The sequence below is a fragment of the Callithrix jacchus genome, chromosome 13 (assembly GCF_049354715.1).
Source record: "Callithrix jacchus isolate 240 chromosome 13, calJac240_pri, whole genome shotgun sequence".
NCBI classification, from domain to species: domain Eukaryota; kingdom Metazoa; phylum Chordata; class Mammalia; order Primates; family Cebidae; genus Callithrix; species Callithrix jacchus.
In genome coordinates, this window is record NC_133514.1 from 45,459,173 (window position 1) to 45,484,451 (window position 25,279).

Below are 25,279 nucleotides of genomic sequence, written 5' to 3' on the forward strand. Positions count from 1 at the left end.
TGTTTCTGGAAGTGTAAACATGAAATAGATAACACTGGCTGCCTCCATGGTAATGAACAGGAATCTAAGGGTGGGAATAAAAATGTTCACTCTATGCCTACTCTTTAAAGCTGAAATGACTGTTTCAATTCTCGCCTAAGCCTTCTCAGAATGCATTTACTGAATGGTGGCCATAGTTCACCCAGAGTAGGTGGCACAATAGGAACGCCTCTGGACCCTGGCTGCCAGAGGTTTGAACCAGGCTCACTGCCTCCAGGCCTCCCCACTAACACTCAGCTGACTCAGCCACCTCAGAAATGGGCACCCCCTGCTCCTGCAACATGAAGCCCAGGATGGACAAGATGGCAAGCCCGGCCACAAAGCTGGTACTGCTGTTGAGGAAGCAGAGGGCAATACAGTCCCTGTGGGGCAGGGGTGAGGAGAGGGTGGAAGGGCAGGGTCAGAACAGGGCTGCAACCTCACCTGCTTCCTGTCTGGAGGCACAGCCCTTCAAGGAAGCTGGAGTAGGGCTATCTGGCAGAATTCAGAGGACCAAGCAAAGCACTGGCTCTGCTCTGACACTCCTCGGCCTCCACCAGCCCAGGCACAGACTAAATCAAGGTAGTCCTAAAAGAATGAGGCTCGAGGGAAGTGAAACATGAATCTAGATGTGACAGCCACCCCTCTCTGCCATAATGATCCACACCTCATGGACACTACCACTCTACCATCATCCCATTTGCATGCTAATGCAGGGGTAAAGACATGGGTAATCCCAAACAATAAATGACTGTTAGTCACCTAAATTTGATTTTGAGATGCACAATGTGATTTCATTTCAGCTATGTTTTAGTGCCTATTAAAACTGGCTTAAATTCTCTGAGCACAAACAAGGTAGGCAAGGGGAGAACAACCGGGACAGGACGTGAAGTGAGGAAGATGGTGTGAAAAACAGGTAAGGATTCAAGGTTTTCAGGGCAGAGACCGAGATGCAATGTATGATGTTGCTAATCATAGTAGGACCTTACTTAACATCATTGATGCATTCTTGCAAATTGAAATTTTAAGCAAAACAACCTCTGTTGAAACCAGTTTCTTTTTCTCATCGAAGGTATAAGGAAACGACATTATTCAAGGACCTGTTGTGCTTCTCAGGCTTGGTTACCTAGCACTTCTGAGCCCACTAACCTCTATATCAGCCAGGAAGCCGGGTCCTCCTGCTGTGGTCTCCCAGCCCATCACAACTATCCCACCCTATCAGGTGCAAGTCTCTGCCCATCTTGCAGTTGGCTCCTTGCAGCTCCTGGTAGCTCTGGGGTGTTGGAAATGGGGATGTATGCAGGGGACAAATCCAGGAGCTAATGCACCCTTCAACTCACCCCTCATCTAGCATGGCTGGAGGGCCATAGAAAGATGCAGGTGTGAGCCTCAGGCCCCACGTCCCCAGTCACCTGTAGCAGTTGTTGTTGTATTTGTTGTAGCTGCCCAGGGCTTTCAGGCACCCAAGACAGATGGCAAAGGGGAAGAAGATCTGGGTGCCTGCATCCATCCACACCTACAAAGGGAAAAGGCAAGAAAGGTGAACTCCCAGGAAAGCGAGGGCATTCAAGCCACAGGAGGACGCAGGCATGTGGCTGAGCCAGATGCTGGCTAGGGATGGTGAGAAAGCTGTTCACAGCCAATGCCAGCATCCTGCTACCCCTGCTCACTCAGTGGGCTCTACTCCCTGGATTCCTACATGAAGTTTCTTGGGCATTACTAGGCTAGAACAGGCATCAGGCATTCAAAGAAAATGAGAAAGACTAAAAGACCCATGGTGGAAGCATGCAGGAGGGTGGGACAGGACTATGGGACAGAGCTAGGTCTCCTGTCAGGTTTTGATCCTAGGTTCTGCCCTGACCTTCTCCTAGGACCAGTGTGGAAGGAATCCAGGCAGGATCTCCAGAAACACTGTCCTTAGTATCAAGGCCACCACCAGTAACGTAGCTTTGCCCCTCACGTCTCAGCACCCTCTGTCTGAAGACAGGGAGAGAAATTCTTGGTTCATAAAAAGGGAAGAGGATGAACAGAAACACCTCTGAAAAGGGCTTTGTACTCCTTGGAAGGGGAAAATCACTGTCCAGCTAAACACAGGGTTCCACCGTTATTGTTATTATGCCAGCTGGCTGGCCCAGCCTGCATGTGTTATGATTTAGATCTAACAGCTAGAATAACATCCCAGACAGAAAGAACATCAAGGCAACAGGACTGAGCGATCCTGTGGCTCTGCAGAGCCCTCCCCAGGTGCTCCTACCTCTGGCAACGTGAGAACTGCCAGGGAGCATCCCACTATGGATGCAGACATCCAAGCAGGTGTTCCTCACATGTCTGTGTTCCTAAGGGAAAGGGTGCCAGATGACCTCCCCATGTCTTTTGCTCAGCTGTGTTCTAGTACCCCCCAGGCAGGCCCCTGCTTTCCATAAAACCCTCTATCCTTTCACTGCTCCCTTCTGCTAATATCAGGCCTCCAATTCCTCAGCCCCTTCCTGGTCTTTGCCTGTCTCTCAAGGCATAGCCACCGCCCTCGGCCCCTACCCCTTGCTCTCTCATCCCTACCAAAGTGGCCACATTCCTCAGCAGTGTAGGGGCCCAAGGGACTCATCGGCAGGCTGACCACCTCAGAATTGTGCTGATTCCTCAGCCAGCATCCCCAGTTGAGACACTGAATCCCTAGGTCTGAAGGAGAACCCTGAACTCGTATCCTTTTGGAGCTTTCGGGGTGATCCTAATGATCACCAGGTATGGGATGCTGTCCTCTGGCCCCTGAGAGCAGGCATCAGGAATACACCCAGGGCACCCATACTCCAGTTGTGTTTCCACTCTGCAGGGCCAGGGACAGAGCAGGGAAGACAGTGGGGGAAGGGAGAATGTCTCCAGCCTCCCATTCTTGAGTTCCTGGGAATCCTGTCCCAAGGCAGGAGGTGCCACCATGGACAAAGGGTCAGCAGCAAGAAGCACAGAGGAGGATTCAGAGGAGCTGGATCCAGTGAGAAAATCACACAGAGAAAGAAATAGTGGGAATGAAATGCTAGAGAAGGAGAGGGTGGGAATGAGACAAACCCTGAGGACAGACAAGGGGAGTGTTTGCAAATTTCAGTGTCACACTTCTCTCAGTATTAATTAAAAAAAAATTTTCAGTGCAATGCCATGCCAAGTTTGAGGAGATGCCTTGGCCAGTCTCTCTGCTCCTTAAAGATGTTCCAAATCCTTTTCTCTTCTAAAACTCTGCCACACAGCCTGCAAAGGTAATTATCTCAGGAAAACTCACTGACTTTGGCATGAAAGTCTCTCCATTCTGTCTCATTCCTCCTTCGCCTGCTGTTATTGGCAGCTTCAAAAGTCTTACCTTGTGGCAAAAGGCCCTGAGCTGTAGAGCTGTTGAAGGTATTTCCCCAGGGTCAGAGGTGTAAGGGCTCAGGACTAATGCATGTCTCCTGGGACCCACAGGTACTGCCCCTTCATGAGATCCCCTACCAAACAGTCCATTTGGGATGTGGCCCAGGAGCCTCGTGCCCTGGACATTTGCTCCCAGGCGTGACAGTGCACTGGGTGCAGAGTGGGCCACAAGTCACCAAGGAAACCCACTGTGGCTGCCCACATGCAGGCAGGGGCACACGCCTGTGATGGGCAACTTCATGAACTTGTGCTTCGGAAGGAATAAGAGAAATTGTGACATGGCTGTTCACAGCACCTTGGCGGGGGTGCGAGGTAGGAGTGGGGTCAGATGGAGAATGAGTTGGGGAGAGGTTAATGAGAACCGAGGAAAATGCAGCAGGAGGGCTGAAAACCCAGAGTGCAGGCGTCAATGCACTTTTTGACCAAAGCCCCCTTGCTGGGAGCTTGGCAAGCCCCAGCTCCCCACACAGCTGCTGCCTGACAAGCCCGCTGGGATGGGGAAAGGAACAGGGTCAGAAGCAGGGCTGAGGGACAAGCAGAACAAGCTGTTCCATTCTCTCCACCACAGGCAGCCACTCCTTGCCCATTCCAGGAGCCCTGGTTTCTGGAATAAAGCTCTAACATGTCTTTGGCTGGGGCAGAAGGCCAACCAAGGGAAAAACAAGTGTGAAAAATTCTTGGTGGAGCGCAGGTAAAAGAGGTCTTTGGGGGAAAGAGGAGGACAAAGGACTCTAGAAGGTCCAGGAAAGATGTTTTCAGCCTCAAGTCCAACCCCCAGGATTATTAATCTCTATCTGCTATGTTTAGGAAGGCAATGTTGTGTAATAGAAAAGTACAGGCTTTGAAGCTACATTAATCTGGTCTCAATCCTGACTTTATTAATTACCAGCTGTGTGATCTTAGACAAGTTACTTAACCCCCCTGAACCTCCCTTTTCTCATCAGGAAAATGGATATAATAACAAAACTAAGGTAGATAATATGCCTAACACATAAATAATTATTAGTTCCCTGTCTCATCTTCTAGTATAATAAAAAGCAGCTCTTAAAACTCTCAAGTAATTCATATTCTTTGGGAAATACCTATTGTGGTAAGTAAGACAGCAGTCATCAAAAGACTACCTGAGATGAAAGTCCAGCTCCTCTACATGCTAGTTTTGTGATTCTAGGCAAGTTTCTTAAGTTTCCTAAGCTTCTGTTTCTTCATGTGCAAGACGAGACTGACCCCAAACTCACAGGGCTGAACTGTGTCAAGCACTCAGCAAAGGGCCTGGTGAATAAGAAGCGCATAATAAGTTAGCTTTGGGTGTCTGTTCCAAGATGGCGCTGTGAGAATAACCCAGGATTGGAGCTCTTCTCGTTGAATCCGCAAACAGTGAGTCAGAGCGGCATTTCCAGACTGATCTTTGTTGCCCACAGAACGGGAAAACTCCCAAGTATAAAAAAGACACGGGACGCCAGGCAGTAGGTCTGCCTGGCGAAGCCGGCAGCCGGGGCGGCAGCGGCCGGCCCTACCCAGCAATCCCCACAGGGCACGCTTGTCCGGGTGCCCTGTTGAACCGGCAACCTGAGACTTGAGAGGGCTGGACTTGAGACTGAACGAGACTTGGACAGTAGCCCAGCCCAGGGGATTGCAGGGATTGGGATACCCAGTGGGACGAACAAAACCGCGATTTCTTTTTTTTTTTTTTTTTAATTTTTTATTGGATTATAGGTTTTGGGGTACATGAGCAGAGCATGCAAGACAGTTGCGTAGGTACACACATGGCAGTGTGCTTTGCTTTTCTTCTCCCCTTCACCCACATTTGGCATTTCTCCCCAGGCTATCCCTCCCCACCTCCCCCTCCCACTGGCCCTCCCCTTTTCCCCCCAATAGACCCCAGTGTTTAGTACTCCCCTTTCTGTGTCCATGTGTTCTCATTTTTCATCACCCACCTATGAGTGAGAATATGTGGTGTTTCATTTTCTGTTCTTGTGTCAGTTTGCTGAGGATGATGTTTTCCAGATTCATCCATGTCCCTACAAACGACACGAACTCATCATTTCTGATTGCTGCATAATATTCCATGGTGGATATGTGCCACATTTTTCCAATCCAGTCTATTATCAATGGGCATTTGGTTTGATTCCAGGTCTTTGCTATTGTAAACAGTGCTGCAATGAACATTCGTGTACATGTGTCCTTATAGTAGAACGATTTATAGTCTTTTGGATATATACCCAGTAATGGGATTGCTGGGTCAAATGGAATTTCTATTTCTAAGGCCTTGAGGAATCGCCACACTGTCTTCCACAATGGTTGAACTAATTTACACTCCCACCAACAGTGTAAAAGTGTTCCTTTTTCTCCACATCCTCTCCAGCATCTGTTGTCTCCAGATTTTTTAATGATCGCCATTCTAACTGGCGTGAGATGGTATCTCAATGTGGTTTTGATTTGCATCTCTCTGATGACCAGTGACGATGAGCATTTTTTCATATGATTGTTGGCCTCATATATGTCTTCTTTCGTAAAGTATCTGTTCATATCCTTTGCCCATTTTTGAATGGGCTTGTTTCTTTTTTTCCTGTAAATCTGCTTGAGTTCTTTGTAAATTCTGGATATCAGCCCTTTGTCAGATGGGTAGACTGCAAAAATTTTTTCCCATTCTGTTGGTTGCCGGTCCACTCTAGTGACTGTTTCTTTTGCCGTGCACAAGCTGTGGAGTTTGATTAGGTCCCATTTGTCTATTTTGGCTTTTGTTGCCAATGCTCTTGGTGTTTTGTTCATGAAGTCCTTGCCTACTCCTATGTCCTGGATAGTTTTGCCTAGATTTCCTTCTAGGGTTTTTATGGTGCCAGGTCTTATGTTTAAGTCTTTAATCCATCTGGAGTTAATTTTACTGTAAGGTGTCAGGAAGGGGTCCAGTTTCTGCTTTCTGCACATGGCTAGCCAGTTTTCCCAACACCATTTGTTAAACATGGAATCCTTGCCCCATTGCTTGTTTTTGTCAGGTTTATCAAAGATTGTATAGTTGTATGTATGTTGTGTTGCCTCCGGTGCCTCTGTTTTGTTCCATTGGTCTATATCTCTGTTTTGGTACCAGTACCATGCTGTTTTGATTACTGTAGCCTTGTAGTATAGTTTGAAATCCGGTAGTGTGATGCCCCCCGCTGTGTTCTTTTTGCTTAGAATTGACTTGGCTATGCGGGCTCTCTTTTGGTTCCATATGAAGTTCATGGTGGTTTTTTCCAGTTCTGTGAAGAAAGTCAATGGTAGCTTGATGGGGATAGCGTTGATTCTGTAAATTACTTTGGGCAGTATAGCCATTTTCACGATGTTAATTCTTCCTAACCATGAACATGGAATGTTTCTCCATCTGTTTGTGTCCTCTCTGATTTCGTTGAGCAGTGGTTTGTAGTTCTCCTTGAAGAGGTCCCTTACGTTCCTTGTGAGTTGTATTCCAAGGTATTTTATTCTTTTTGTAGCAATTGCGAATGGCAGTTCGCTCTTGATTTGGCTTTCTTTAAGTCTGTTATTGGTGTAGACGAATGCTTGTGATTTTTGCACATTGATTTTATATCCTGAGACTTTGCTGAAGTTGTTTATCAGTTTCAGGAGTTTTTGGGCTGAGGCGATGGGGTCTTCTAGGTAGACTATCATGTCGTCTGCAAATAGAGACAATTTGGCTTCCACCTTTCCTATTTGAATACCCTTTATTTCTTTTTCTTGCCTGATTGCTCTGGCTAGAACTTCCAGTACTATATTGAATAGGAGTGGTGAGAGAGGACATCCTTGTCTAGTACCAGATTTCAAAGGGAATGCTTCCAGTTTTTGCCCATTCAGTATGATATTGGCTGTTGGTTTGTCATAAATAGCTTTTATTACTTTGAGATACGTTCCATCGATACCGAGTTTATTGAGGGTTTTTAGCATAAAGGGCTGTTGAATTTTGTCAAATGCCTTCTCTGCGTCAATTGAGATAATCATGTGGTTTTTGTTTTTGGTTCTGTTTATGTGGTGAATTACATTGATAGACTTGCGTATGTTGAACCAGCCTTGCATCCCCGGGATGAATCCTACTTGATCATGATGAATAAGTTTTTTGATTTGCTGTTGCAATCGGCTTGCCAATATTTTATTGAAGATTTTTGCATCTATGTTCATCATGGATATTGGCCTGAAGTTTTCTTTTCTCGTTGGGTCTCTGCCGGGTTTTGGTATCAGGATGATGTTGGTCTCATAAAATGATTTGGGAAGGATTCCCTCTTTTTGGATTGTTTGAAATAGTTTTAGAAGGAATGGTACCAGCTCCTCCTCGTGTGTCTGGTAGAATTCGGCTGTGAACCCATCTGGACCTGGGCTTTTTTTGTGAGGTAGGCTCTTAATTGCTGCCTCAACTTCAGACCTTGTTATTGGTCTATTCATAGTTTCAGCTTCCTCCTGGTTTAGGCTTGGGAGGACACAGGAGTCCAGGAATTTATCCATTTCTTCCAGGTTTACTAGTTTATGTGCATATAGTTGTTTGTAATATTCTCTGATGATGGTTTGAATTTCTGTGGAATCTGTGGTGATTTCCCCTTTATCATTTTTTATTGCATCTATTTGGTTGTTCTCTCTTTTCTTTTTCATCAATCTGGCTAGTGGTCTGTCTATTTTGTTGATCTTTTCAAAAAACCAGCTCTTGGATTTATTGATTTTTTGAAGGGTTTTTCGTGTCTCAATCTCCTTCAGCTCAGCTCTGATCTTAGTAATTTCTTGTCTTCTGCTGGGTTTTGAGTTTTTTTGATCTTGCTCCTCTAGCTCTTTCAATTTTGACGATAGGGTGTCAATTTTGGATCTCTCCATTCTCCTCATATGGGCACTTATTGCTATATACTTTCCTCTAGAGACTGCTTTAAATGTGTCCCAGAGGTTCTGGCACGTTGTGTCTTCGTTCTCATTGGTTTCGAAGAACTTCTTTATTTCTGCCTTCATTTCGTTGTTTACCCAGTCAACATTCAAGAGCCAGTTGTTCAGTTTCCATGAAGCTGTGCGGTTCTGGGTCGGTTTCTGAATTCTGAGTTCTAACTTGATTGCACTATGGTCTGAGAGGCTGTTTGTTATGATTTCAGTTGTTTTGCATTTGTTGAGCAGTGCTTTACTTCCAATTATGTGGTCAATTTTAGAGTAGGTGTGATGTGGTGCTGAGAAGAATGTATATTCTGTGGATTTGGGGTGGAGAGTTCTGTAAATGTCCCCCAGGTTTGCTTGCTCCAGGTCTGAGTTCAAGCCCTGGGTATCCTTGTTGATTTTCTGTCTGGTTGATCTGTCTAGTATTGACAGTGGAGTGTTAAAGTCTCCCACTATTATTGTGTGGGAGTCTAAGTCTTTCTGTAAGTCATTAAGAACTTGCCTTATGTATCTGGGTGCTCCTGTGTTGGGTCCATATATGTTTAGAATCGTTAGCTCTTCTTGTTTTATCGATCCTTTTACCATTATGTAATGGCCTTCTTTGTCTCTTTTGATCTTTGTTGCTTTAAAGTCTATTTTATCAGAGATGAGAATTGCAACTCCTGCTTTTTTTTGCTTTCCATTAGCTTGGTAAATCTTCCTCCATCCCTTTATTTTGAGCCTTTGTGTATCCTTGCATGTGAGATGGGTTTCCTGGATACAGCACACTGATGGGTTTTGGCTTTTTATCCAATTTGCCAGTCTGTGTCTTTTGATTGGTGCATTTAGTCCATTTACATTTAGGGTTAATATTGTTATGTGTGAATTTGATACTGCCATTTTGATTCTAAGTGGCTGTTTTGCCTGTTAGTTGTTGTAGATTCTTCATTATGTTGAAGCTCTTTAGCATTCAGTGTGATTTTGGAATGGCTGGTACTGATTGATCCTTTCTATGTGTAGTGCCTCTTTTAGGAGCTCTTGTAAAGCAGGCCTGGTGGTGACAAAATCTCTGAGTACTTGCTTGTTCGCAAAGGATTTTATTCTTCCTTCACTTCTGAAGCTCAGTTTGGCTGGATATGAAATTCTGGGTTGAAAGTTCTTTTCTTTAAGAATGTTGAATATTGGCCCCCACTCTCTTCTGGCTTGTAGTGTTTCTGCTGAGAGATCTGCTGTGAGTCTGATGGGCTTCCCTTTGTGGGTGACCCGACCTTTCTCTCTGGCTGCCCTTAGTATTCTCTCCTTTATTTCAACCCTGTTGAATCTGACGATTATGTGCCTTGGGGTTGCTCTTCTTGTGGAATATCTTTGTGGTGTTCTCTGTATTTCCTGCAATTGAGTGTTGGCTTGTCTTGCTAGGTGGGGGAAATTTTCCTGGATGATGTCCTGAAGAGTATTTTCCAGCTGGGATTCATTGTCTTCGTCCCCTTCTGGTACACCTATCAAACGTAGGTTAGGTCTTTTCACATAGTCCCACATTTCTTGGAGACTTTGTTCATTCCTTTTTGCGCTTTTTTCTCTGATCTTGGTTTCTCGTTTTATTTCATTGAGTTGGTCTTCGACTTCAGATAATCTTTCTTCTGCTTGGTCAATTCGGCTATTGAAACTTGCGTTTGCTTCGTGAAGTTCTCGTATTGTGTTTTTCAGCTCCTTTAATTCATTCATATTCCTCTCTAAGGTATCCATTCTTGTTATCATTTCCTCGAATCTTTTTTCAAATCTTTTTTCAAGGTTCTTAGTTTCTTTGCATTGATTTAATACATGATCTTTTAGCTCACCAAAGTTTCTCATTATCCATCTTCTGAAGTCTAATTCCGTCATTTCGTCCCAGTCATTCTCCGTCCAGCTTTGTTCCCTTGCTGGTGAGGAGTTTTGGTCCTTTCTAGGAGGCGATGTGTTCTGGTTTCGGGTGTTTTCCTCCTTTTTGCGCTGGTTTCTTCCCATCTTTGTGGATTTGTCCGCTGGTCGTCTGCGTAGTTGCTGACTTTTCGTTTGGGTCTCTGAGTGGACACCCAGAATGTTGATGATGAAGTATTTCTGTTGCTTGGTTTTCCTTCTACCAGTCTAGCCCCTTCGCTGTATGACTGTTGGGGTCCGCTCCAGACCCTGCTTCTCTGGGGTGCACCTCTAGTAGCCGTGGCACAGCGAGGGATGCTACCAGTTTCTTTTTCTGCTCTCTTTGTCCCAGGATGATGCCTGCCTAATGACAGTCTTTTGGATATAGAGGGGTCAGGGAGCTGCTTGAGGAGACAGTTTGTACTTTGTAGGGGTTTAATTGCTGAGCTGTGCACTCTGTTGTTCATTCAGGGCTGTTAGGCTGCTATGTTTGATTCTGCTGCAACACAGCTCATTAAACAACCCTTTTTTTTTTCTCAAATGCTCTGTGTTGAGGGGTTTGGGCTTTATTTTTGGATGTCCGATCAGGTGTCCTGCCCAGCTCAAAGGCAGACTAGCCAGTGTTTGGCTGCCGAGGCTCCGCTCTGCTGTTTTGTGATTCGCGCTGTTCCTGCCGGCTCTGCTGTGGTCTCCGCCACGCCCTGTGGCGGAGTCTCTTCGTTGTAGCGTGTTGCCTCAGCAACGGCAGGCTGCGTCAGCAGTGGGCGTGTATCTCAGTAGGGACGGGTTGCCTCGGCAACGGCTGGCTGTGTCAGCAGTGGGCGTGTATCTCAGTTGTGGCGGGTTGCCTCGGCAACGGCTGGCTGCCTCAGCAGTGGGCGTGTATATCAGTTGGGGCAGGTTGCCTCCGTAGTGGTGGACGCCCCTCCCCCACAGAGCGTCTCGGACCGTCTGCCCGGGATAGTTTGAAATCGCGGTTTTGTTCGTCCCACTGGGTATCCCAAACGATCTGTCCCTGCAATCCCCTCGGCTGGGCTATTGTGCAAGTCTCGTTCAGTCTCAAGTCCAGCCCTCTCAAGTCTCAGGTTGCCGGTTCAACAAGGCACCCGGAACAAGCGCGCCCTGTGGGGATTGCTGGGTAGGGCCGGCCGCTGCCGCCCCGGCTGCTGGCTTCGCCAGGCAGACCTACTGCCTGGCGTCCTGTGTCTTTTTATACTTGGGAGTTTCCCCGTTCTGTGGGCAACAAAGATCAGTCTGGAAATGCAGCACTGACTCACCCTTTGCGAATTCAACGCAGGCTCCAATCCTGGGTTGTTCTCACAGCGCCATCTTGAGTCAAAACCGCGATTTCAAACTATCCCGAGCAGACGGTCCGAGACGCTCTGTGGGGGAGGGGCGTCCACCACTACCGAGGCAACCCGCCCCAACTGAGATACACGCCCACTGCTGATGCAGCCAGCCGTTGCCGAGGCAACCCGCCCCAACTGAGATACACGCCCACTGCTGATGCAGCCAGCCGTTGCCGAGGCAACCCGTCCCTACTGAGATACACGCCCACTGCTGACGCAGCCTGCCGTTGCTGAGGCAACACGCTACAATGAAGAGACTCCGCCGCAGGGTGTGGCGGAGACCACAGCAGAGCCGGCAGGAACAGCGCGAATCACACAACAGCAGGGCGGAGCCTCGGCAGCCAAACAGTGGCTAGTCTGCCTTCTAGCTGGGCAGGACACCTGATCGGACATCCAAAAATACAGCCCAAACCCCTCAACACAGAGCATTTGAGAAAAAAAAAAAAAGGGTTTTTTAATGAGCTCTGTTGCAGCAGAATCAAACGTAGCAGCCTAACAGCCCTGAATGAACAACAGAGTGCACAGCTCAGCAATTAAACCCCTATAAAGTACAAACAGTCTCCTCAAGCAGCTCCCTGACCCCTCTATATCCAAAAGACGGACATTAGGCAGGCATCATCCTGGGACAAAGAGAGCAGAAAAAGAAACTGGTAGCATCCGTCACTGTGCCACAGCTACTAGAGGTGCACCCCAGACAAGCAGGGTCTGGAGCGGACCTCAGCAGTCGTACAGCAAAGGGGCTAGACTGGTAGAAGGAAAACCAAGCAACAGAAATACTTCATCATCAACATTCTGGGTGTCCACTCAGAGACCCAAACGAAAAGTCAGCAACTACGCAGACGACCAGCGGACAAATCCACAAAGATGGGAAGAAACCAGCGCAAAAAGGAGGAAAACACCCGAAACCAGAACACCTCGCCTCCTAGAAAGGACCAAAACTCCTCACCAGCCAGGGAGCAAAGCTGGACAGAGAATGACTGTGACGAAATGACGGAATTAGACTTCAGAAGATGGATAATGAGAAACTTTTGTGAGCTAAAAGATTATGTATTAAATCAATGCAAAGAAACTAAGAAGGTTGAAAAAAGATTTGAAAAAAGATTCGAGGAAATGATAACAAGAATGGATACCTTAGAGAGGAATATGAATGAATTAAAGGAGCTGAAAAACACAATACGAGAACTTCGCGAAGCAAACACAAGTTTCAACAGCCAAATTGACCAAGCAGAAGAAAGAATATCTGAAGTCGAAGACCAACTCAATGAAATAAAATGAGAAACCAAGATCAGAGAAAAAACGCAAAAAGGAATGAACAAAGTCTCCAAGAAATGTGGGACTATGTGAAAAGACCTAACCTACGTTTGATAGGTGTACCAGAAGGGGACGAAGAGAATGTATCCAAGATGGAAAATACTCTTCAGGACATCATCCAGGAAAAATTCCCCCACCTAGCAAGACAAGCCAACACTCAATTGCAGGAAATACAGAGAACACCACAAAGATATTCCGCAAGAAGAGCAACCCCAAGGCACATAATCGTCAGATTCAACAGGGTTGAAATAAAGGAGAGAATACTAAGGGCAGCCAGAGAGAAAGGTCGGGTCACCCACAAAGGGAAGCCCATCAGACTCACAGCAGATCTCTCGGCAGAAACACTACAAGCCAGAAGAGAGTGGGGGCCAATATTCAACATTCTTAAAGAAAAGAACTTTCAACCCAGAATTTCATATCCAGCCAAACTGAGCTTCAGAAGTGAAGGAAGAATAAAATCCTTTGCGAACAAGCAAGTACTCAGAGATTTTGTCACCACCAGGCCTGCTTTACAAGAGCTCCTAAAAGAGGCACTACACATAGAAAGGATCAACCAGTACCAGCTATTCCAAAATCACACTGAATGCTAAAGTGCTTCAACATAATGAAGAATCTACAACAACTAACAGGCAAAACAGCCACTTAGCATCAAAATGGCAGTATCAAATTCACACATAACAATATTAACCCTAAATGTAAATGGACTAAATGCACCAATCAAAAGACACAGACTGGCAAATTGGATAAAAATCCAAAACCCATCAGTGTGCTGTATCCAGGAAACCCATCTCACATGCAAGGATACACAAAGGCTCAAAATAAAGGGATGGAGGAAGATTTACCAAGCTAATGGAAAGCAAAAAAAAGCAGGAGTTGCAATTCTCATCTCTGATAAAATAGACTTTAAAGCAAAAAAGATCAAAAGAGACAAAGAAGGCCATTACATAATGGTAAAAGGATCGATTCAACAGGAAGATCTAACGATCCTAAACATATATGGATCCAACACAGGAGCACCCAGATACATAAGGCAAGTTCTTAATGACTTACAAAAGGACTTAGACTCCCGCACAATAATAGTGGGAGACTTTAACCCTCCACTGTCAATACTAGACAGATCAACCAGACAGAAAATCAACAAGGATACCCAGGGCTTGAACTCAGACCTGGAGCAAGCAAACCTGGTGGACATTTACAGAACTCTCCACCCCAAATCCACAGAATACACATACTTCTCAGCACCACATCACACCTACTCTAAAATTGACCACATAATTGGAACTAAAGCACTGCTCAACAACTGCAAAACAACTGAAATCATAACAAACAGCCTCTCAGACCATAGTGCAATCAAGTTAGAACTCAGAATTCAGAAACCGACCCAGAACCGCACAGCTTCATGGAAACTGAACAACTGGCTCTTGAATGTTGACTGGGTAAACAACGAAATGAAGGCAGAAATAAAGAAGTTCGTCAAAACCAATGAGAACGAAGACACAACGTGCCAGAACCTCTGGGACACATTTAAAGCAGTCTCTAGAGGAAAGTATATAGCAATAAGTGCCCATATGAGGAGAATGGAGAGATCCAAAATTGACACCCTATCGTCAAAATTGAAAGAGCTAGAGGAGCAAGATCAAAAAAACTCAAAACCCAGCAGAAGACAAGAAATTACTAAGATCAGAGCTGAGCTGAAGGAGATTGAGACACGAAAAACCCTTCAAAAAATCAATAAATCCAAGAGCTGGTTTTTTGAAAAGATCAACAAAATAGACAGACCACTAGCCAGATTGATGAAAAAGAAAAGAGAGAACAACCAAATAGATGCAATAAAAAATGATAAAGGGGAAATCACCACAGATTCCACAGAAATTCAAACCATCATCAGAGAATATTACAAACAACTATATGCGCATAAACTAGTAAACCTGGAAGAAATGGATAATTTCCTGGATCCTGTGTCCTCCCAAGCCTAAACCAGGAGGAAGCTGAAACTATGAATAGACCAATAACAAGGTCTGAAGTCGAGGCAGCAATTAAGAGCCTACCACACAAAAAAAGCCCAGGTCCAGACGGGTTCACAGCCGAATTCTACCAGACACAGAAGGAGGAGCTGGTACCATTCCTTCTAAAATGATTTCAAACAATCCAAAAAGAGGGAATCCTTCCCAAATCATTTTATGAGACCAACATCATCCTGATACCAAAACCCGGCAGAGACCCAACGAGAAAAGAAAACTTCAGGCCAATATCCATGATGAACATAGATGCAAAAATCTTCAATAAAATATTGGCAAGCCGATTGCAACAGCAAATCAAAAAACTTATTCATCATGATCAAGTAGGATTCATCCTGGGGATGCAAGGCTGGTTCAACATACACAAGTCTATCAACGTAATTCACCACATAAACAGAACCAAAAACAAAAACCACATGATTATCTCAATTGACGCAGAGAAGGCATTTGACAAAATTCAACAGCCCTTTATGCTAAAAACCCTCAATAAACTCGGTATTGATGGAACGTATCTCAAAGTAATAAAAGCTATTTATGACCAACCAACAGCCAATATCATACTGAATGGGCAAAAAGTGGAAGCGTTCCCTTTGATATCTGGCACTAGACAAGGATGCCCTCTCTCACCACTCCTATTCAATATAGTACTGGAAGTTCTAGCCAGAGCAATCAGGCAAGAAAAAGAAATAAAGGGTATTCAAATAGGAAAGGTGGAAGCCAAATTGTCTCTATTTGCAGACGACATGATAGTCTACCTAGAAGACCCCATCGCCTCAGCCCAAAAACTCCTGAAACTGATAAACAACTTCAGCAAAGTCTCAGGATATAAAATCAATGTGCAAAAATCACAAGCATTCGTCTACACCAATAACAGACTTAAAGAAAGCCAAATCAAGAGCGAACTGCCATTCACAATTGCTACAAAAAGAATAAAATACCTTGGAATACAACTCACAAGGAACGTAAGGGACCTCTTCAAGGAGAACTACAAACCACTGCTCAACGAAATCAGAGAGGACACAAACAGATGGAGAAACATTCCATGTTCATGGTTAGGAAGAATTAATATCGTGAAAATGGCTATACTGCCCAAAGTAATTTACAGAATCAACGCTATCCCCATCAAGCTACCATCGACTTTCTTCACAGAAGTGGAAAAAACCACCATGAACTTCATATGGAACCAAAAGAGAGCCCGCATAGCCAAGTCAATTCTAAGCAAAAAGAACACAGCGGGGGGCATCACACTACCGGATTTCAAACTATACTACAAGGCTACAGTAATCAAAACAGCATGGTACTGGTACCAAAACAGAGATATAGACCAATGGAACAAAACAGAGGCACTGGAGGCAACACAACCTACATACAACTATACAATCTTTGATAAACCTGACAAAAACAAGTAATGGGGCAAGGATTCCATGTTTAACAAATGGTGTTGGGAAAACTGGCTAGCCATGTGCAGAAAGCAGAAACTGGACCCCTTCCTGACACCTTACACTAAAATTAACTCCAGATGGATTAAAGACTTAAACATAAGACCTGGCACCATAAAAACCCTAGAAGGAAATCTAGGCAAAACTATCCAGGACATAGGAGTAGGCAAGGACTTCATGAACAAAACACCAAAAGCATTGGCAACAAAAGCCAAAATAGACAAATGGGACCTAATCAAACTCCACAGCTTGTGCACGGCAAAAGAAACAGTCACTAGAGTGGATCGGCAACCAACAGAATGGGAAAAAATTTTTGCAGTCTACCCATCTGACAAAGGGCTGATATCCAGAATTTACAAAGAACTCAAACAGATTTACAGGAGAAAAACAAACAAGCCCATTCAAAAGTGGGCAAAGGATATGAACAGATACTTTACGAAAGAAGACATATATGAGGCCAACAATCATATGAAAAAATGCTCATCGTCACTGGTCATCAGACAGATGCAAATCAAAACCACATTGAGATACCATCTCACGCCAGTTAGAATGGCGATCATTAAAAAGTCTGGAGACAACAGATGCTGGAGAGGATGTGGAGAAAAAGGAACACTTTTACACTGTTGGTGGGAGTGTAAATTAGTTCAACCATTGTGGAAGACAGTGTGGCGATTCCTCAAGGCCTTAGAAATAGAAATTCCATTTGACCCAGCAATCCCATTACTGGGTATATATCCGAAAGACTATAAATCGTTCTACTATAAGGACACATGTACATGAATGTTCATTGCAGCACTGTTTACAATAGCAAAGACCTGGAATCAACCCAAATGCCCATTGATAATAGACTGGATTGGAAAAATGTGGCACATATCCACCATGGAATATTATGCAGCAATCAGAAATGATGAGTTCGTGTCGTTTGTAGGGACATGGATGAATCTGGAAAACATCATCCTCAGCAAACTGACACAAGAAGAGAAAATGAAACACCGCATATTCTCACTCATAGGTGGGTGATGAAAAATGAGAACACATGGACACAGAAAGGGGAGTACTAAACAGTGGGGTCTATTGGGGGGAAAAGGGGAGGGCCAGTGGGAGGGGGAGGTGGGGAGGGATAGCCTGGGGAGAAATGCCAAATGTGGGTGAAGGGGAGAAGAAAAGCAAAGCACACTGCCATGTGTGTACCTACGCAACTGTCTTGCATGCTCTGCTCATGTACCCCAAAACCTATAATCCAATAAAAAATTAAAAAAAAAAATAAGTTAGCTTTGGCCACTGTTTGCTGTTGCTATTATTTTAAAAAGCAACTCATCTTTCAGTTATAATGAGGTATCATAGATTGGATTTCAATACTAAAATAAAGACTAGTTCTAATCAGTGATTTCAACTGCCTCTCTAAACAAACCTTTCCTTAGAATGGCTTAACAGAGGAATTTATTATTTATTTATTTATTTAATTTTTTTTAGATGGAGGCTCCTCATTCTGTCACCAGGCTACAGTACAGTGATGCGATCTCAGTCCACTGCAATCTTCGTGTCCCAGGTTCAAGCCATTCTCCTGCGTCAGCCTCCTGAGTAGCACCATGCCCAGCTAATTTTTGTATTTTTTGTAGAGACAGGGTTTCACCATGTTGGCCAAGATGGTCTCGATCTCTTGACCTGTGATCCACCTGCCTCGGCCTCCCAAAGGGCCAGGATTACAGGCATGCACCACTGTGCCCAGCCAACACAGGAATTTAAAATATTCCATGAGCATTCATTGGACAACCTCCTCCCATCCCCCTCTCAGCAGTCTCCTAAAGTGCAGTGGAAAAGGCACAGGGCCAGCACTTGGGAAAGAAACATGTGGTCTGAATAAAGTGCACAGTCCAGCAGAGTCCTGGGTCTCCATTCCCCAAGTGGAAGAGACAAGGCCTAGGAACACTGGGCACGGCAGCAACCTGCCCTCCAAACAGCAAGCTTGGCAGAAGAAGGGGAGAAAATAAGAGGGAGCACTGCATTGTCTCTGCCTGGCTCCCAGTAACTGGCCTCAGTGCTTGGCAGAGAAAGATGTGGTCTGTGTGTCGGGGAGAAGACATTTTGCACCTTCCTCAAATGCCAAGCAAATGCCAGTCAGAATGATCACACTTCCTGGGGAATTCCAACCAGATTCAATTAGGGCTCTGGCAGAACATCCCCACCCTGCAGGTGCTGCTTTGCTCACAGGCAACAAAGGCTGAGCACTCCAGCATGAGACTTGGACCAGGCAGGGAAGAAGGCTGCTCAGGACCAGTCCTGGCACTTGAGCCATACCCCTCCCCCCAGCCTCAAAGCACTTGACAGACAGATGCTCCCTGCATAGCCCACAGCTGGCTGCAATGGAAAGAATGATATCTCAGAGTACAGACTGAAAGAGGTCTTTGTCCCTGCAGTCACCCAGGCAGGGAATTATGGCCTCATTAATGCTCAGAAGCTGAAGGCTATCTGGTCCACCATCTTTATGTTTTCTGGAAGCTATTATACACCAAACACGGTACCTGGAACAGGCCCGGCACATTGCAGATGCTCAGAGTAGATTCATTCAGGTTTTTGCCGAATGAATAAGCTATGCCAGAAACAAAGGTGAGCAGCCAGGGACTTTCCTCCAAGAGCAGATCATATAGTGCATGGGATTTCTCATCATTTGGACCTGGTCCCAATTGCAGGTATGAGGATGAAAAAATGCTTTAAGCTCTCGAGGCCTTAATTTCCTAATCTACAAAATGGGGATGCCCATTGATCTGCTGTGAGCATTTGCTGAAATCATGCCTGTAAACCTCTTAACAATGTCAGGGACAGAGTGAGCACTCCCTGGTTGTTAGCTATAAATGGCTTATCATGACAAAGCCATGAATCAGTTGTGGAAATACGGAGTCCCTGTGTCCTTTTTCTTGGCCAACTACCTGCCTGTCACCTTTCCTGAGCATGCCTCCTTCCTCTCTGCCCTCCCTGCAGACAAAGGTGATCTTTTTAGCTTATCCACTGGTTCTCAACTCTGCTGCTCCAAGAACCACAGTGGCTCTCTCTTGTGTGGGGGATCCAAGCCAAACTCTTCACCTGGCCTTCAAACCCTCCCCTCCACTCAACTTCTCCCTACAACTCCTGCTTGCCACCTGCTGTCTATCACAGCCCTTTGTTCCAGGTAAGTCAAAGGGCTTATGACTCACAAAACAAAGATACCTGGTCTGCCATAATTATTGGCTGCTCAACCTTATGCCACAGTGTGCTCTTCTTACAATGAGGAACATGCACTGGGGTCTTTGTAGGAACCCCGCTGTGCTTCTACAGTTTGGCTCCAAAGCCTGACTGCAGCCCTCATGCCCTGCATGGACATGAGGCAGTAGCAATCTTGTCTCTATACTGTCTAAGAAATGGGTTCCTATCCCACCAGAAGATGATTGAGAAACATCCAGGACCAGGGCTACTTGACTCTGCAGGGAGGTTTCTGAATTTCCATGGTCTGGCTGCCTCTGGAAGCCACAGCCTTCCAGTACAGCTCAGGATGAAAGGATCAAAACCTGGCAGGGTGTCCAGGAGACCTGAGAACAGTTTGGTCTCCAGATCACCTGACATTTTGCACCGGGGGAGCCATTGCCGCTGTGTGCATGAAGCTCCCAGCCTCAGTGTGCCCATCCCCTTCCTCTTGCTCCCTGTCAGCAATGTCAGTGAATAAGTTGGTGCCCAACCATTTAGAAATGTTTGGAAAGCCATCTCAGTGTATCCTCTATGTGCTGGGAGCCACCCACCCTCACATCTCCTTGGGACTTCTTTCACAGACATAGAGAGACTCTTCCAGCAAGAGGAGGATCTCTAGGTTGCACACTCATTCCCCTGGGAGGGTGGCCTCTGCAGCCAGGATGTAGAGGTGGAGCATAACCAGGTAACAACATTTCAGGGCCTCTGGGGCAGAGCTTACCCACCCATCCCTCCAGCCCTCAAGACCTCCTGCCTTTGCCATCTTTCAAATGGCTGGTTAAGAGACCTGTCAGAAGCAGGAGTGGCCCATTCCAGACCTTGTTTTCCAAGCCCCTTCCAGCAGGCAACATCGCCCCTCCCTACCTAGGCAGTAAAGAAGCCAGGCCATAGCAGAGGAAGTGCAGACCATGAAGGAAAGGCAGGAGGGGACCCAGAGCCTCTGGATGACTGAGAGGGAAATTTAACACAAGCCAAGCTGGCTGAGGGCAGGGCCAGGGAGCTGGGACCTAGGCATCAGTCACATGGGCAGAGGGAAGGAACTGGGTGGCAGAATGAGGGGTAAGAATTAGAGAGGAAGCACAGTAGAACATGAGATTCTAAGAGATAAATATAGGAAACGGGTGGGGAGAGGATGGCAGAAGGACACCCGACACTTGTGGCCCTTGAGAAATATTACTAGAAATATTACCTTAGTAATATTTGCCTGGGTTCCCTGGCAGCTGCGAACCCAAGAAGGGACAGTGTCAGACACTTTATGACCACAAACAGCTCCTAACATGTCAAAGGTGGTTGAACCAGAGCAACTCCAGCTTGAATAGGGCTGGTAAAATAAAGCTGAGACACGCTGGGCTGCATTCCCAGGAGGCCAGGCATTCTAAGTCACAGGATGAGACTGGGGGTTGTCATAAGATACAGGTCGTAAAAACCTTTCAGTAAGGAAGCCAGCCAAAACCCACCCAAACCAAGACGGCCACAGAAGTGCCCTCTGGTCTTCCTCACCACTTAGTATATGCAAATTACTATGCATTAGCATGCTGAAAGACACTCCCACCAGTGCTGTGACAGTTTACAAATGCCATAGCAGCATCAGGGAGTTAACCTACATTGTCTAAAAATGGGAGGAACCCTCAGTTCTGGGAAGTGCCCACACCTTGCCCAGAAAACTCATGAATACTACCACCCCTTGTTTAACATATAATCCACAAATAACCATAAAAGTGCCCTGGGGCTGCTATGACTGTGGAGTAGCCATTCTTTATTCCTTTATTTTATTTTATTTTATTTTTTGGGACAGAGTCTCACTCTGTCACCCAGGCTGGAGTGCAGTGGCATGATCTCAGCTCACTGTAACCACTACGCCCGGCTAAATTTTTGTATTTTTAGAGGGGTGGGGTTTCACCATGTTGGCCAGGCTGGTCTTGAGCTCCTGACATTAAATGATCCACCCACCTCAACCTCCCCAAATGCTGGGATTACAGGTGTGAGCCACCCCACCTGGCCTTCTTTACTTTCATAATAAGCTTGCTTTTGCTTTATTCTACTCCCCCCCTGCCAATTATTTACTGTGTAAGGTCCAACCCCTCTTTTGGGATCTTGATTGGGATCCCTTTCTGGCAACAAACAGATGTCTATAGAAGGAAAGGTGCACCCCTGAGGCCACTGTGGCCCCCCTAGGGTAATGCTAGGTGCTGGGTTCCCCACCAGAGCACAGGGAAAGCCTGGAGTTCAGGTGCCCCAGGAGTCACATGAGTGCTCCTGTCTGTGGCTCCTTACCTGGGGATCCCACGATGCGTGAGGTTTGGGTACAGGTAAAACTGAATTCCTTGGGCTGCCCTAGGCAGCGTCACCCTCGAATTGACGGGACCACCAGCATGAGGTAATGAAATGTGGCCGTAAAATACACCACCTGGCCACGGACAATTGAGAGACAAAAAGCTTGTGAGTGAGGAAGCGGCAGGGGCAGGAAGCAGGGCAGGAGCTCCTTGACAAGGTCAAGGGAGTGAGTGCTCCTCCTGCTCCCAGCTTGCCTCAGCTGTTTAGTTCCATCTCCCCTAGCTGTGAGCCACAGCCTACTCCCTCCCTTTCTCCTCCAGCTTTGAAGCCCCTGCCTCCTGACACATATTCAGTAAATCTTTGTTTAGTGACTGAATGACATTTGGCATTCTCCCAGCAAGTGTGCTTGGCATTCATGGAAAGGGTTGTCAGATATGAAAAGATTTGTGACATGTGACCCCTGTCCTCAGAGAGCTTACTAGTTTAGCACAACCAGGCAGCCAGATTAAGAGAGGACCCCAGGGCAAGAGTTTGGAAGAATTCAGAATGCCCTCTTTGCTCTGGGGCAAAGTCCCCAGGAATTCTTGAGTTGGTTAAGAAGCATTTTGAGATGAAGAGTCTTCATAGACTTCTTTTTCCAAAGATCTGTTGTATAAATTAGGGAACCATGACTTGTGTTCATTTTGCAACGTGCCCACACACGTGGTCAGTTCCAAGAACAAATTGATCCTGGAGATGCCCTTCGTACCTTTCTCACTGTCTTCCAGTTAATGTCCTGAAAAAACAGAAGTATGTGAATCCAGGGGAGGCACAGAATCAAAGAAGAGAGCAGCAAGTCCTTCCTGGGTCATCCCCTCCAATTCCTGATGGGGCCACAGCTTATAGAACTCCTGCGTGACAGCCCTAGTGAGGGTAGGGAGTCCTGGGATGGGAGGGCAGGAGCTCCCCACATGAACCTTGCCTGTGGACTTGACAGATGACCTAGGCCAGCAGGAGGCACAGGGTCGGCTCCCAGCACAAGGCCCCCAGGTGCTGGATGCCATCAGAGATCTTCAAGACCTGCCGCCTGGGGAGAGAAGGGATGAACCTGGCTTAGTTTTTCTGCCAGCCTCAGTTTTGTGGCCCATGTGCCTGGGACAGAGGAGCTGTGGCTCCAGGCTCTTGTCGAAAGGCTCCTTTTCTCTCTTCACTGGGACCCATGAGGCCACCCTTTGCCCAGAGCTGGAGGTGGACATAAAGGTGGAGAATAGAGACTCTTCTAGGTAAGTTTGCTCTGAGTGCTTTGTCCCCGGCTAGTGGAAGAAGGCACAGGCACCTGTGTTCCCAACCAGGGTTTCAGGACTTTTTGACGGCAGGACTCATGCCCTGGGTAAATATCCATACTGAGGGGAGGGGTGGGTCACAGTCCACACACTTGCATCTGCAGGGTGGAGGCAGTGCAGAGTGGAAGCACATATGCACACACACTCATTGCGGTGGGGCAGGGGTGCAGGCTAGGAAGGCCAGACACAGCCCCGGGAGAACTGCAAAAGTCTCATCTCTGAAACTAGTCCTGCAATAACCACAAACACAGGCACCACAGAAAAAAGCCACTTAGTGGAAATTCTTCCCTAGCCATCCATTGAGAGTAACCTTGGTGTAAACCTCTCCCTGCATCCTTCTGAATGCACAGCCCACATTGGGTGGGGAAGAGGACTCACTTACTCCCAGAACTTGATGACAGGGGAGGTAGCATTCTCAGAGGTCCCATTCAGGGAGCCACTGGTCTTCTGGAACTCCACACAGTGTTCTACCTGTTGAGTCACAAGGAGGAAAGAAAGAAAAATCATCAGCCAGCATATGACTCAACTAGAGAGTGGGGTGAAATTCTAGGAGCATGGGAAGGAAGGTCTTTGGCAGGAGCTGGGCTAAAGTTATCTGTACAAAACATCTTCCCCCCCATAATCACCTCGACAAACACAGCTCACACTCTCCCACACACTTGGACATGTGGGTGTGTAGATGCTTGGTATATATTCTCCTCAGGCATGATTAGTTGGCACCAGGAGAGATGTTCACCAGGCCAGCTGTTTCAAAGAATTGCTAACATTTCTAGGTAGGTGCCCTGTGTAAATTCACTGCCTTTGAGGAATAATAAGAATGACTTCTAAGAAAGTGATGTATCAGAGTGGCTAAGAGCACAGGCTGGAAAGCTCTGGCTTGAATGCTGGCTCCCTGGGTATGAACTGTGTGGTTGTCGGTAAGTTATAACTCAGCTCTCCGTGTTTTGCTGCCCTCATCTCTAAAATGTAGAAGATGCATTATGTGGGATTGGTGAGAAATTAAATGAAAACATGGAGGTAGAGTGCTCAATACACGGTGCTCTTCATTATTTGTATGTGATTCTGGAGTTTTACAAACAGTACCAATACAATACAATAATCCTGGGAAATATTAAGACAGATACTGTTTCCCTCATTGTACCCATGAAGAAAGTGGATCTTCTTAGAAATGGCCTGTATCTGCTCGTGAATGACAACTGTAGGCTGGAACCCAGTCAGTAAATTGCCTAGGTTCCACCTTCAAAATATCTAGACTGATGCGTCTTGTCACCTCACCACCACCCTGGTACAGGACAGACACCATCAGCTTCAGGTTCTTATCTGCCCTTCAGATTCCACCCTTGCTCCCCTCGTGAAATCTCCATATAGCAGCAGGGGTGATGTTGTTAAACCTTAGATCACTCTAGGTCACACCCCAGCTAAAAGCTTCCAGTAGGTTTCCCATCCCACTAGAAGAAAAAAGCTGCAACCCTTTTGTCACCTCCAAGGCCCTGCTGGATCCATTCCCACCCCATTCCCCACAGCCACCTGTTCCAACACACTCACCCTGTTCCCTGCATGCATTGGGTGTGTCAGGTGCAATGCTGCCTCAGCACCTTCTTCCTAGAGTTCTCATCCTCCAGCTCAATGGCTCCTTCCCCGTCCTCCTACAGACCATTACTCAAGGGGCATCTCAGTAAGGCCTTTCCTGATCATGCAACTTAAAATTGCAACCCCACCCATAAAACTCACAGTCCCTGTTTTATTTTCCTCTGTAGCCTGCCTTCTAACATGGCATGTACTACTGCTTTCTAACGGGACACTTCGCATCCACTTGTTTTATGTCTACCTTCCATCACTGAAATGAAATCCCCAGGAGGGTGGGTCTTTGTTTTTGTTTATTACCATATTTCTGGTGCTTGGAACAGAGCCTGGCATATAGCAGGAGCTCAACAAATATCTGTTGGGTGACTGAAGGCTAGCTGGGTGCTCTCTCCACTAAACCATTCAGTTGCCTTGAAGCTGCAGCACACCCAGAAAAGCATTATCTCATCTTGGCAGGACAGCGTGTCTTGTGTGATTCAAATACTAGGCTCCGAATAAAACCAGGCTCACTGGAGAGATGTCAGTAATGCTAAAACATAAGACTTAGGTATTCAATCAGCCCCAGGATTGTCCCAGAGACCCCCAGTTGATCCAGAGGAAGACAG

At 46.2% G+C, this 25,279-nt stretch overlaps 1 pseudogene; it reads right to left on the bottom strand.

Moving 5' to 3' along the window:
* The window catches only part of LOC100399683 (sodium- and chloride-dependent GABA transporter 2-like), a 41,388-nt pseudogene that overhangs the window by 5,121 nt on the left and 10,988 nt on the right, over positions 1-25,279 (bottom strand).